Source organism: Patiria miniata, unplaced genomic scaffold (assembly GCF_015706575.1).
Source record: "Patiria miniata isolate m_02_andy unplaced genomic scaffold, ASM1570657v1 HiC_scaffold_24, whole genome shotgun sequence".
Lineage (NCBI taxonomy): Eukaryota > Metazoa > Echinodermata > Asteroidea > Valvatida > Asterinidae > Patiria > Patiria miniata.
Window position 1 is genome coordinate 22032435 of NW_024037063.1, and position 11768 is coordinate 22044202.

The 11768-nt window shown below is 41.4% G+C and overlaps 1 pseudogene; it reads right to left on the bottom strand.

Annotated features, from left to right (window-relative positions):
* Positions 1 to 386: 386 nt before the first annotated feature.
* LOC119732366 lies at positions 387 to 2612 on the bottom strand (annotated as a pseudogene).
* Between the last annotated feature and the right edge of the window lie 9156 nt (positions 2613 to 11768).

Consider the following 11768-nt stretch of genomic DNA (forward strand, 5'->3'; position numbering starts at 1 on the left):
TTTAATTACTGATGCACCAATCAAGTAAAAACATTTATTCGGAATAAAATCATTCCCCACTTGCAAATTATGGTTCACGTCAAAGAAATCTTGAAATATGACCCTATAAAATGCTCAACTGCAGGCATGACAGGGCTAATAATCGTGGAGAAATCAAGGAAACACCAGTTTCTAGTTTCATGATGAAACTAGAAATGTGTTTGTGGACAAACACTGAGCTGTTTTGACGGTTTTAGCAATAACTGCAGTAAAGGAGTTTCATCCAAGTCGAATGAACAAGTACATGAAAATTCTATACATGGTGGTCTAAGTGTCGATCCAATGTAAAAAAACCAAATTTTCATGACGTCATGGTGATGTCACACATTCTCCGAAATTTTCTGTATCTATCTACGACCTAATGAACCTTTTGCAACAAGAATTTGGAATTTACCACATTCGGCCTGAATCTCCGGATGGTGGTCTAAATGTGTGCCTAGTTTGAAGTCGATTGGACCGTATTGCTAATTAGAAGAAAATATCAAATTTTCAGCTAGAAATGTGTTTTGTGGACAAGCACTGAGCTGTTTCGACTGTTTTATTAATTGTTTTATTAATAACTGCCTTAAAGGAGTTTCATCCAAGTCGAATGAACATGTAAAGGAGTATTCTACACACCGGTGTATCAAGTGTCATTCCGATGTAAAAAAAAAAACCTGGCCCAGTCCAATGAAGGCTGCCTCATCTGGAAAGTTGGCGATACAATTGGTTGGAGGGGAGGACTGGAGGATGGCAGGAGACAGAGGGCCTGCTCTCTCCTAGTTCGCTCTCCTGGCGAGAGGGGGGGGGGGCTGGCTCTCCTGATGTGAGGGCAGGGGGACAGAGGGCCTGCTCTCTCCTGGTTGGCTCTCCTCGCAAGAGACTGGCTGGCTCACCTGACGAGAAGGCGGTGGGACAGAGGGCCTGCTCTCTCCTGGTTGGCTCTCCCAAGAGACTGGCTGGCTCACCTGACGATAAGGCAGTGGGACAGAGGGCCTGCTCTCTCCTGGTTGGCTCTCCTGGCGAGAGGGGGGCTGGCTCACCTGATGGGAGGGTGTGCTTTTCACTTGCTGACTCTTGTGGTGGTCAGTAAATGCATCCACTCCTACTCTTTAGAAACATTGCGGGCATTCAAAAGTTGGTTGGCTTGAATGGACATCCGGTGGCTGGCCTTGACAGACGGCGTGCGGCTTGCCCGGACGCACCACTTGTGGCTGGGGGGGGGGGGGGGGGGGCACCGCTTGTGGCTGGCCTGGACGCATCACTTGTGGCTGGCCTGGATGGACCACTTGTGGTTAGGTTGTAGTATCCTGTACAGAAAATAAAACACCAAAATACGTTTATGACTGAAAAATACACTTTGTCACATTGACATGGAATCTTGTACACCCCTGGTCTGCATTCTGGGACACACCGATCCTTGTGTGAAGTCAGCAGGTTCTGCATCTTCAGAGGGGCTGTGTGGAAGACTCGAATTCCATGCTTTTGGAGGATGCGTTGGATGTGATGAGAAGTGGTGCCTAAGTAGGGGAGGGTGATGGAACTAGGGGCCCTAACTAGTTGGCTTTGGGTATAGGAGACCTTACGGCCGGGAATGGTTCTTGGGTCTTGTGTCTTGACTTGGCTGGGCTGGTATCCGTTGTGCTGCAGTGCTGTGGTGATGTGATGGAGTTCTTGAGGTAGGCATTCATCGTCGCAGACGTTGTATGCTCTGTGGATGAGGGCTCGTTTGACAGAGGACTTGATTCTTGGGTGGTGGAAAGAGCTGCTGTGCAGGTAGACACTGAGAGCAAGACATCCGTCTGGCTTTCTGGACACCTCAACGTCAAGAAATGAGATGTTGCGATCTCTTTCTTGTTCCATGGTGAACTGGATGCTGCTGTGAAGCTTGTTGAAGTGTTCCAAGAAGAGCTGGAGGTTGTCTTGCCCATGTTGCCAGATGACAAAGGTGTCGTCCACGTATCAGAGCCAAACCTTGGGTTGGTGATCTGCTGTTGCGATGACGGTCTGTTCAAATTCTTCCATGAACAAGTCAGCCAGAAACGGGGATATAGGAGATCCCATGGAAGTTCCAGCCGACTGTTCGAAGAATTTGATTTGTCCCGCCATCTGAAGCTGGATGAGTTGACACATGTGAGGGGCAGATCTTGAAGCTGGTCAGGGGTGAGGTCGGTGCGGTCTTGGAGAGTGGTGTCTGCTTGAAGTCTGTCCTTGGCGATGGTGCAGGCGTCTGAGGTGGGAATGCTGGTGAAGAGGGAGACGACATCAAAGCTGACCATGATGTCGTCCGGCTGGAGGGTGAGGTCTTGGATGAATGCTGCAAACTGGTCGGAGTTCTTGATGTGGTGTTCGGTGTTTGCTACCAAGGGGTGGAGGATCTTTGCAAGATGCCTGGCTGTGATGTATGTAGGACCCCCTCTGGAAGCTACAATGGGACGCAGGGGGATATCCTTCTTGTGGATCTTGGGCTGTCCGAAGAACCTGGGGCACTTGGAGCTAGATGGTCGTAGCTGTCTGTACAGAGGCTGTGGGATGATACTGGAACGCTGAATAGAAAGGAGCTTACTTTGCAGTCTCCTCTCGATGGATGGCATGGGGTCCTTCTGCAGTTTTAAATTGTTAACCCTTGCTCTATTTGACACTCCAAGGCACTTCAATATTCGCCAAACAAAAGTGCCTACAATTTTTCATTAGGACAATTCTATGAAAAAAATTGAGTCCACTATAGAAACATGAAGAATGATTTATAAATAACATACCTCATGGTAAGAGCAGTTGCAGACGATTCTGCGCCCCATCAGATCTGTGGTCTGGGGGTGTTGTGGCGCGGGCAACTCTCAACCTTCTTTAGTTCCGCCTTCCATCTCTTACTGCCCAGCTTTGGCCAATGCCAAATTGGTAGCGACCATGGGCATATTGTCGCATGATATGCGCCCAATATCCATCACCTCTTCCTTTCTTATAGGCATAGCTATAAAGAAACAAACATAAAGACTATGTTATTACTGAATGAAATTATTATTATTATTGTTTAAGACAGTTTAAGAGAGATTTTTAGGCAGATTGAAAATGTATATCTTTCTGTGTAGGCGCTCCTCCAACCTTGCTAACCGCAGAAGGCCTACGTTTTCTATTTGCAGGTCAACTTTTCGTCTAAAAATCTCACCTAAAGAAAGACCTCATCCAGACATTCCTTACAATGCTGAAATGAATTTAATATCTGAGGTATAAGGAAGCCCAAAAAATTGTGACTTTTCTGTTTCTAAAATAGCATCACGTCAGGTTGCAACATTCTTTCCAAGGAAAAATGGGAGGCAAGAACTATAATCTAGCATGTCTAGGGGGACTTGTGGGCTAAAGTAAACAAACAGGGGGGCACACTACCAAGACTGGGAGGGGAGATCTCCAGGGTCTATTAAATTTCCTATATGAACATGACAAAATAGGACTCACCAAACACGCTGAACACCAACATCACTTCATCTATACATGCAGCATGTAGCCACCCCATCTTAGACATGATGACCTCGCCTCACTTGTGACTTGTGTATAACCAAATTCTGATGCAGGGATGGAAGGGAGAGGAAATTACTTATACAAGATATTTTCCAAGTTTCAGGTTTTCCATATGTTTGTGCACAGTGCACCCAGCAGGCATCACTTTGTACATAAGCCGTTTTGCGGATACCGCATTCATCTTTGCAATTTGGTGGGGAGTGGGGACATCACAATGAAAATACACGTCCCATCAGGCTCATTTACAGTTGCATGATGGGAATTAGTATTGTCGTTGTTATGCCCTCGAAAATTGTTATGACCCCCCCCCCCCCAAAAAAGTAATTCAAAGAGGGGCGTACGGTATCCGTAAAACGGTAGTAGTAGTACATGTAGTAGTAGTAGGCCTAGTATGACTATGACTGAGTCAGCGCTCTAGTAATTTAATAATATAATAATTAATATTATAACTCTATCATTCTATGGTTAAAACATATCTCACCAAGCACACTAGCACCAAATCTAGTAGTTTATCCCTACCAACAAGTAAAAAAAAAAATTGCAACCAGATGCCAATTCTGCGATTGTGTGAAATATCTATCATGTCTATGGAGAGTCAAGAAAATTTTCCAAGTACATGTGCCGGTATTTCCTAACAAAATTGGAAATGTTTTTCAGTCCCAGATTCAAGTCTTATCATCATTTTGCAATGAATGACCTTCGTTGAGAAGATGTATGAAGAAAAAAGTAGCGTCAGGTTGCAACAGTCTTTCCCCAAAAAGTACCAACCATGCGACTGCTGACAATAAAAAAGCATGTACAAGTACAAACAGCAGTATCACCAAAAAAGAGCAGTATAAGTTCATGTCCATTCCATAAAAACAACAGCGATTCACGTTCCCGATATCGTCAATCCCCCTGAAGCTACGCGGTACTACTACGCGCTCACCTTCATAGCGTTATGCGCGCTGATTTACACCGCAGCATAATTTCCCTACAAAACATCGCTCTTACCTATCCTAGTCTCAACATCTCTGCATATTAGTAAACCCAAAATTACATCCAACAATAACCCACCGGATAAAAATGAATCCTAATGTATTTAGAAGTGTGAATATTTAGTTAAAATATACGTTCTCTTACCTGAATCACGGAGCAATGGCGGACTCATGGAGGCCGCCATCTTTTACTCGGGTTAAAGGTCACGTGTGCCGAAATCCGATATCACTTTCCTAACACCCACTTGTAATTCCTAACCAATTCCTAACCAATTCCTAACCAATTCCTAACGCGCCGTTAGGAAAGCGTTAGGAATTGGTTAGGAATCGGTTAGGAATTGTGTTCGGAATGTTCGGAATCGGTATCGAGCGTTAGGAAAGCTGGGTAGTCCGTCCGGCCGCGGGTGGGCCACCAATGTACGGCTAGCTGTGTACGTGTTAAAATACGCCGAATCCGTATATAGTCAAGTTTCATGGAAAATAACCTTTAAAATGTTTTAATACAACAGATATATTTCTTGAGTTATGGTCCAAAGAACGAGTTTGTTGAAGGTTTCTGAATTCTCGTTAAAGCGGCAGTGATATTCACCGGCGCGGCACCGTTATTTTATATCTCGTTAGCGCTAGCCCGTGATCACCGGCTTTATTAACTTAACTGCTAAACCATTTTTTCTTGATTTTTACACCTTGTCTTTAAAACAACATAAGCAATCAACGGGCGAAATTCTAATGTCATGCAACAGATATTTCGTGAGTTATTGGCTCCACAACGAGTGCGATTTTGATAATTATATTTTGCATGCATGGCTATACTTGGCCTGTAGAGGGCGCACATCCAAAACTACGGTCTCAACTTTTCACGCCGATGTCGGAGGCGCTGTTGGATGATACATAAACTTTTTTGACCAACGATATTTGACCAACCATTCTTCATGATATTTAAGAAGCTTCTTTCAGACATAACGGGTAATCAACGACAACATTGTAATGATAATTTTATTGATTATGTTTTTTCACAAACATGACAAAGCGTGTACCGAGTTCGAATTAAATATTTCCCGCTGAAGACACTCTATTTTTGGATCTTATTAACTTAAATGGCTAGTAATACTGATTGTTTAAGCTAACAGGATACTTTGCGACATCACAAGCATTCAAGTTGTCCGTGATTTGGGGGACAAAGCTGTCCAGGGACTCAGTTCGGGAACTCGCCCGCTCGCGGAAGGCATTGTTCAAGTTTTTACGGACAAAACCTGACCATGGAGAAATACTGAAACACTCTAGTTAAGACTCACCTCTAAGGAAAAAAGAAGAAAAAATAATCGATTATACAACTAGTTATGAAGTTTGAAAGAAAATAGTGTATAGTTCAGGTTGTATTCTTCACAGTTTTTACAAACAGCATTGTTTTCTTGAGTAGTTGTCCGGAATCGAGTGTACTGTTTTTGTAAAAGTTATTTACGGTGGCGACCATTATTTGTGAAGCGCGCCCTCTTTTGAAAGAATATTGGCTTCAATTCGACTTGTTATTTCTCGAGCTTAACACACTACACTATTTTGGTTCTATTATTTGTATTGTTGAACGAATTCTCTCAAACTTCACAAGAAATGTGTTTGATGTAATGACCAATCACAAGACGAAATTTAAATTCGATACCATGAGTAGATTTTTAGTTATAGTGCGGAAAACAAGTGTGTTGTTTTTCTTTCCATGAAAGTTGACCAATATTTCGGATTCGCTGTATTTTTTGCGCTTAACATACTTCATTTTTTGGGGGGGGGGGGGTTCTATAATGGTTATTGTTTGACAAATTCTCTAGATATTCAACAGCAATGTATAATACTCTACGACCAATTATTGGACAAAATATCAATTAACTATCGTTCCTGTGCAAAAGTGAGGCAAATGTTCTGTTTGGACTGACACTGCAGCCCATCGCCAAGTTGGTCTCCGTGTCGCGACACAAGATACTATTTAGGGAGAGAAAAACAATATTTCGTTAAAATATTCTGTCTAGTTTGTCTTCTTTTCATGACCAATCATCTGGCCACAATTCAATTCAATGCTCCAATTAATTTTTGAGATAGCGTGTAGACGTGGACTATCGTTCCTGTGCAAAAGTGAGGCAAATGTTCTGTTTTGACTGACACTACAGCCCATTGCCAAGTTGTTCTCCGTGTTGCGACACAAGACACTGTTTAGGGAGAGAAAAACAATATTTCGTTTGAATCTTCGGTCTAGTTTGTCTTCTTTTCATGACCAATCATCTGGCCACAATTCAATTCAATGCTCCAATTAATTTTTGAGATAGCGTGTAGACGTGGACTATCATTCCTGCGCAAAAGTGAGGCAAATGTTCTGTTTGGACTGACACTGCAGCCCATCACCAAGTTGTTCTCCGTGTCGCGACACAAGACACTGTTTAGGGAGAGAAAAACAATATTTCGTTTAAATCTCCTGTCTAGTTTGTCTTCTTTTCATGACCAATCATCTGGCCACAATTCAATTCAATGCTCCAATTATTTTTTGAGACAGCGTGTAGACGTGGATTATCGTTCCTGTGCAAAAGTGAGTCAAATGTTCTGTTTGGACTGACACTGCAGCCCATCGCCAAGTGTCGCGACACAAGACACTGTTTAGGGAGAGAAAAACAATATTTCGTTTAAATCTTCGGTCTAGTTTGTCTTCTTTTCATGACCAATCATCTGGCCACAATTCAATTCAATGCTCCAATTAATTTTTGAGATAGCGTGTAGACGTGGACTATCATTCCTGTGCAAAAGTGAGGCAAATGTTCTGTTTGGACTGACACTGCAGCCCATCGCCACACAAGACACTGTTTAGGGAGAGAAAAACAATATTTCGTTTAAATCTTCTGTCTAGTTTGTCTTCTTTTCATGACCAATCATCTGGCCACAATTCAATTCAATGCTCCAATTAATTTTTGAGAGAGCGTGTGTACTGTTTTTGTAAAAGTTATTTACGGTGGCGACCATTATTTGTGAAGTGCGCCCTCTTTTGAAAGAATATTGGCTAAGTTTTTTTTTTTTCGCGCTTAATTAACACACAACATTGTTTTGGTTCTATTATTTGTATTATCGGACGAATTCTCTCAAAATTCACAAGAAATGTCTTTGATGTAACGACCAATTACGAGACAAAATTTCAATTTGATACCATCAGTATTTAATTTAGATATCCGGAAAACGAGTGTGTTGTTTTTGTTCCATGAAAGTTTACTCTAATTCGGATTCACTGTATTTGTTTTGCGCTTAACACACTACATTTTGTTTGGTTCTATTATTGTTATTGTTCTACGAATTCTCTCGATATTCAAGAGAAATGTAGAGTATACTACGATCAATCATTGGACAAAATTTCAATTCAATACAAAATGTATTTCTTGAGTTATCGTCCGGAAAACGAGTGTGTTGTTTTTGTAGGCAGGACTTTCTCCGACGGTGGTGACAAAAATTCTCGTGCCGACCACTATTTGTGAAGCGCGCCCTCTTTTGAAAGAATATTGGCTTCAATTCGACTTGTTATTTTTCGAGCTTAACACACTACAATATTTTGGTTCTATTATTTGTATTGTTGAACGAATTCTCTCAAAATTCACAAGAAATGTGTTTGATGTAATGACCAATCACAAGACGAAATTTAAATTCGATACCATGAGTATATTTTTAGTTATAGTGCGGAAAACAAGTGTGTTGTTTTTCTTTCCATGAAAGTTGGCCAATATTTCGGATTCGCTGTATTTTTTGCGCTTAACATACTTCATTTTTTTTGGGGGGGGGGGTACTATAATGGTTATTGTTTGACAAATTCTCTAGATATTCAACAGCAATGTATAATACTCTACGACCAATTATTGGACAAAATATCAATGAACTATCGTTCCTGTGCAAAAGTGAGGCAAATGTTCTGTTTGGACTGACACTGCAGCCCATCGCCAAGTTGGTCTCCGTGTCGCGACACAAGATACTGTTTAGGGAGAGAAAAACAATATTTCGTTAAAATATTCTGTCTAGTTTGTCTTCTTTTCATGACCAATCATCTGGCCACAATTCAATTCAATGCTCCAATTAATTTTTGAGATAGCGTGTAGACGTGGACTATCTTTCCTGAGCAAATTTAAAAGTGAGGCAAATGTTCTGTTTGGACTGACACTGCAGCCCATCGCCAAGTTGTTCTCCATGTCGCGACACAAGACACTGTTTAGGGAGAGAAAAACAATATTTCGTTTAAATCTTCTGTCCAGTTTGTCTTCTTTTCATGACCAATCATCTGGCCACAATTCAATTTAATGCATCACTTACTTTTTTTTTTAGATATCCTGTCCAGCTGGACTATCGTTTCTGTGCAAAAAGCGAGGCAAATGTTCTGTTTTGGACTACGACTGCAGCCTATCGCGAAGTTTTTCTCCATGTTCCACTGTCACATGAAAATCCGACTCCTATGAAAATCGGACCCCTACTTCCCTATTATTGGTTGATCCCTCGCACGTAAACAGCTCACTCTCCTGAAACGATCCTAAAAATAGCACAGTATCGTACTGTCGCGTGCGCAGTACTACACTGTAAACAATTTGCCCGTAATTTTACGGTAAAAGCACTGTCAAACGGGTTGCCAACAAAAGACCGTAAAATTACGGTCAGTTACGGGTTTCCAAAAATGACGGTGACCGTAATTTTAACGCGAATTTCCCTTAAATTTGACGGCAATTTGCCGTAAAGTAATGGAATACAAAGTGGGTGGCGTCAGAGCTGAGTGTAGGGGTCTAGGGAGGGGGGTAGGTTCCAGTTGCAGCAGCTGGGAGTGGGGTATGCATACGTCTTGCAGCTTGTCTTTTACACGCATAGTGGTTTTCAAATCACTTAATGTGAAATTATCTTTAAGTTGTAACATAACTTGCATCTGTAAGTTGTAATTTTCATTTACAACTTTTTACCGATCCCACAGAAAGGGGTCAACCTATTGCTGGTCAACACCGCAGGATTAGCTGTTTGGCTCTCCAAATTCCGCAATATCAAAGCATTAAGGCTGTGACGTCCCAATGATCAGCACGTAGCGAACGTTGCGTGAGTGCACACGAATCACAGCTTTAAAAACTAGGCGGTTGTGAGGGTTTGAAAGGGGAGGGGTTTTGAAAAGTTACGAATACAAAGCATTGTGAATCCCAGCATGCGTCAGGGCACCAAGTTTTACGGGAAATGCACGTAGCACGTTCTTTCTTGTGACGATACGAGCAATAACGGTAATAAACCGTAAAAAGTACGGGAAATTGACAGTGTTTTTACGGGTTCTGTTTACAGTGTACCAATGAGTCCACATTTTATGGAGTCGGATATTCACGCTTCACCGCCACAAGACACTGTTGAGGGAAGAGAAAAACAATATTTTGTCTCAATCTTCTGTCTTTTTTGTCTACTTTTCATGACCAATCATCTGGCCAAAATTCAATCGAAAGTATAATCTTAATTTATGAGATATCCTGTCCAGCTGGACTATCGTTTCTGTGCAAAAGTGAGGCACTGATGTATTTCCTGGAGTGCTTTTACACACTGTCGTTTTTGTTTTTGTTGTATTATTTTTTTTTCTTCAACGGTTTCTTTCAAATTTCAAACATATTGTCTCGTCTATCACAGTCAATTATGGGATGCAATTTCAAATCAGTGCAATGTGTTTTTCTTGAGTTAATCGTCCCCACATAGAGTGCTTTATTTTTGTTCCATTAAAAGTGACTCGAATTCGAATTGAATTATTCGCGATTAGTACACTGTATTTCCTTAAATCATATTAAATTTATTCTTCAACGGTTCTCGTCGATTTTCAAACCATTTGTTTGCTATATCCAAAACAATTATTGAACGAAATGCTAATTCAGTGCACTGTGTTGTTCTTGAGTTATCGTCTCCACAAAGAGTACTTAATTTTGGTCCATTAAAAGGGACTCGAATTCAAATTGAATTATTCGCACTTTAGTACACTACATTTCCTTCATATTAAATGTATTCCTTAATGGTTCCCGTCGACTCTCAAACCATTGGTGTGCTATATCCCAAACTGTTATTGAACGAAATTTCACTACAGTGCACTGTTTTGTTCTTGAGTTATCGTCAACACAAATACTTCGTTCGGGCAGATCGTGATCCACGTTGACGAAAGTCTTTATGGTGACGACCAGTATTTGTGTAGCGCGCCCTCTGTTGAAAGAAATTGATGTTGGTAAAATGTACGGCAGTGCTCTAACACACTGTCGTTTTTGTTTTTGTTGTAGTTTCTTTCAAATTTCAAATATATTGTCTCGTATATCACAGTCAATTTTTGGACGCAATTTCAAATCAGTGCAATGTGTTTTTCTGGAGTTATCGTCTCCACAAGGGGGGCTTTATTTTTGTTCCATTAAAAGTGACACGATTTCGAATTGAAATTTTTGGGATGAGTACTCTGTGTTTCCTTAAATCATACTTAATTTATTCTTTGATGGCTCCCGTCGATTTTCAAACCATTTGTGTCCTATATCCCGAACAATTATTGAACGAAATTTCAATTCAGTGCACTGCGTTGTTCTCGAGTTATCGTCTCCACAACGAGTGCTAAATTTTTGTTCCATTAAAAGTGACTCGAATTCGAATTGAATTTTTCGCGATTTGTGCACTGTATTTCCTTAAATCATATTAAATTTATTCTTTCATAGTTCCCGTTGATTGTCAAACCATATGTATTTTATATCCCGAACAATTTTGGAACGAAATTTCAATTCAGTGCACAGTGTTGTTCTTGTTCACTTAATGCCGACGTCGTTTGGGCAACAGGGTCTGCAACCCACCAGACACGGGGGTCAGACAACTAGACCGTTGAGACTCAACGGTCGAGTTGTCTCATCGGTCGAGTTGTCTCAACGGTCGAGTTGTCTCAACGGTCGAGTTGTCTCAACGGTCGAGTTGTCCGACATTCCCCGGCGATTTAATGCATATTACGCTAAAACACTGGTTCGGGTTTTATACCGTTATGTACTTCTTCAATATACAATGTGGACGTGACCTATCTAGAATGTTCATTGATAGGCCTATGTTTCGGGGAATTTGAATATAGGACTGTCACTCTTCTGTAACTTTGCCAAAGTCAAGCGTTGGCCACACAAACTACGTACTGAAGCAGCGACTTAAAGTCTAGCAACTCATCGTTGAGACTTGAGACAACTTGACTTTGGCGACAGCTCGACGTTGAGACAACTCGACCGTTGAGAC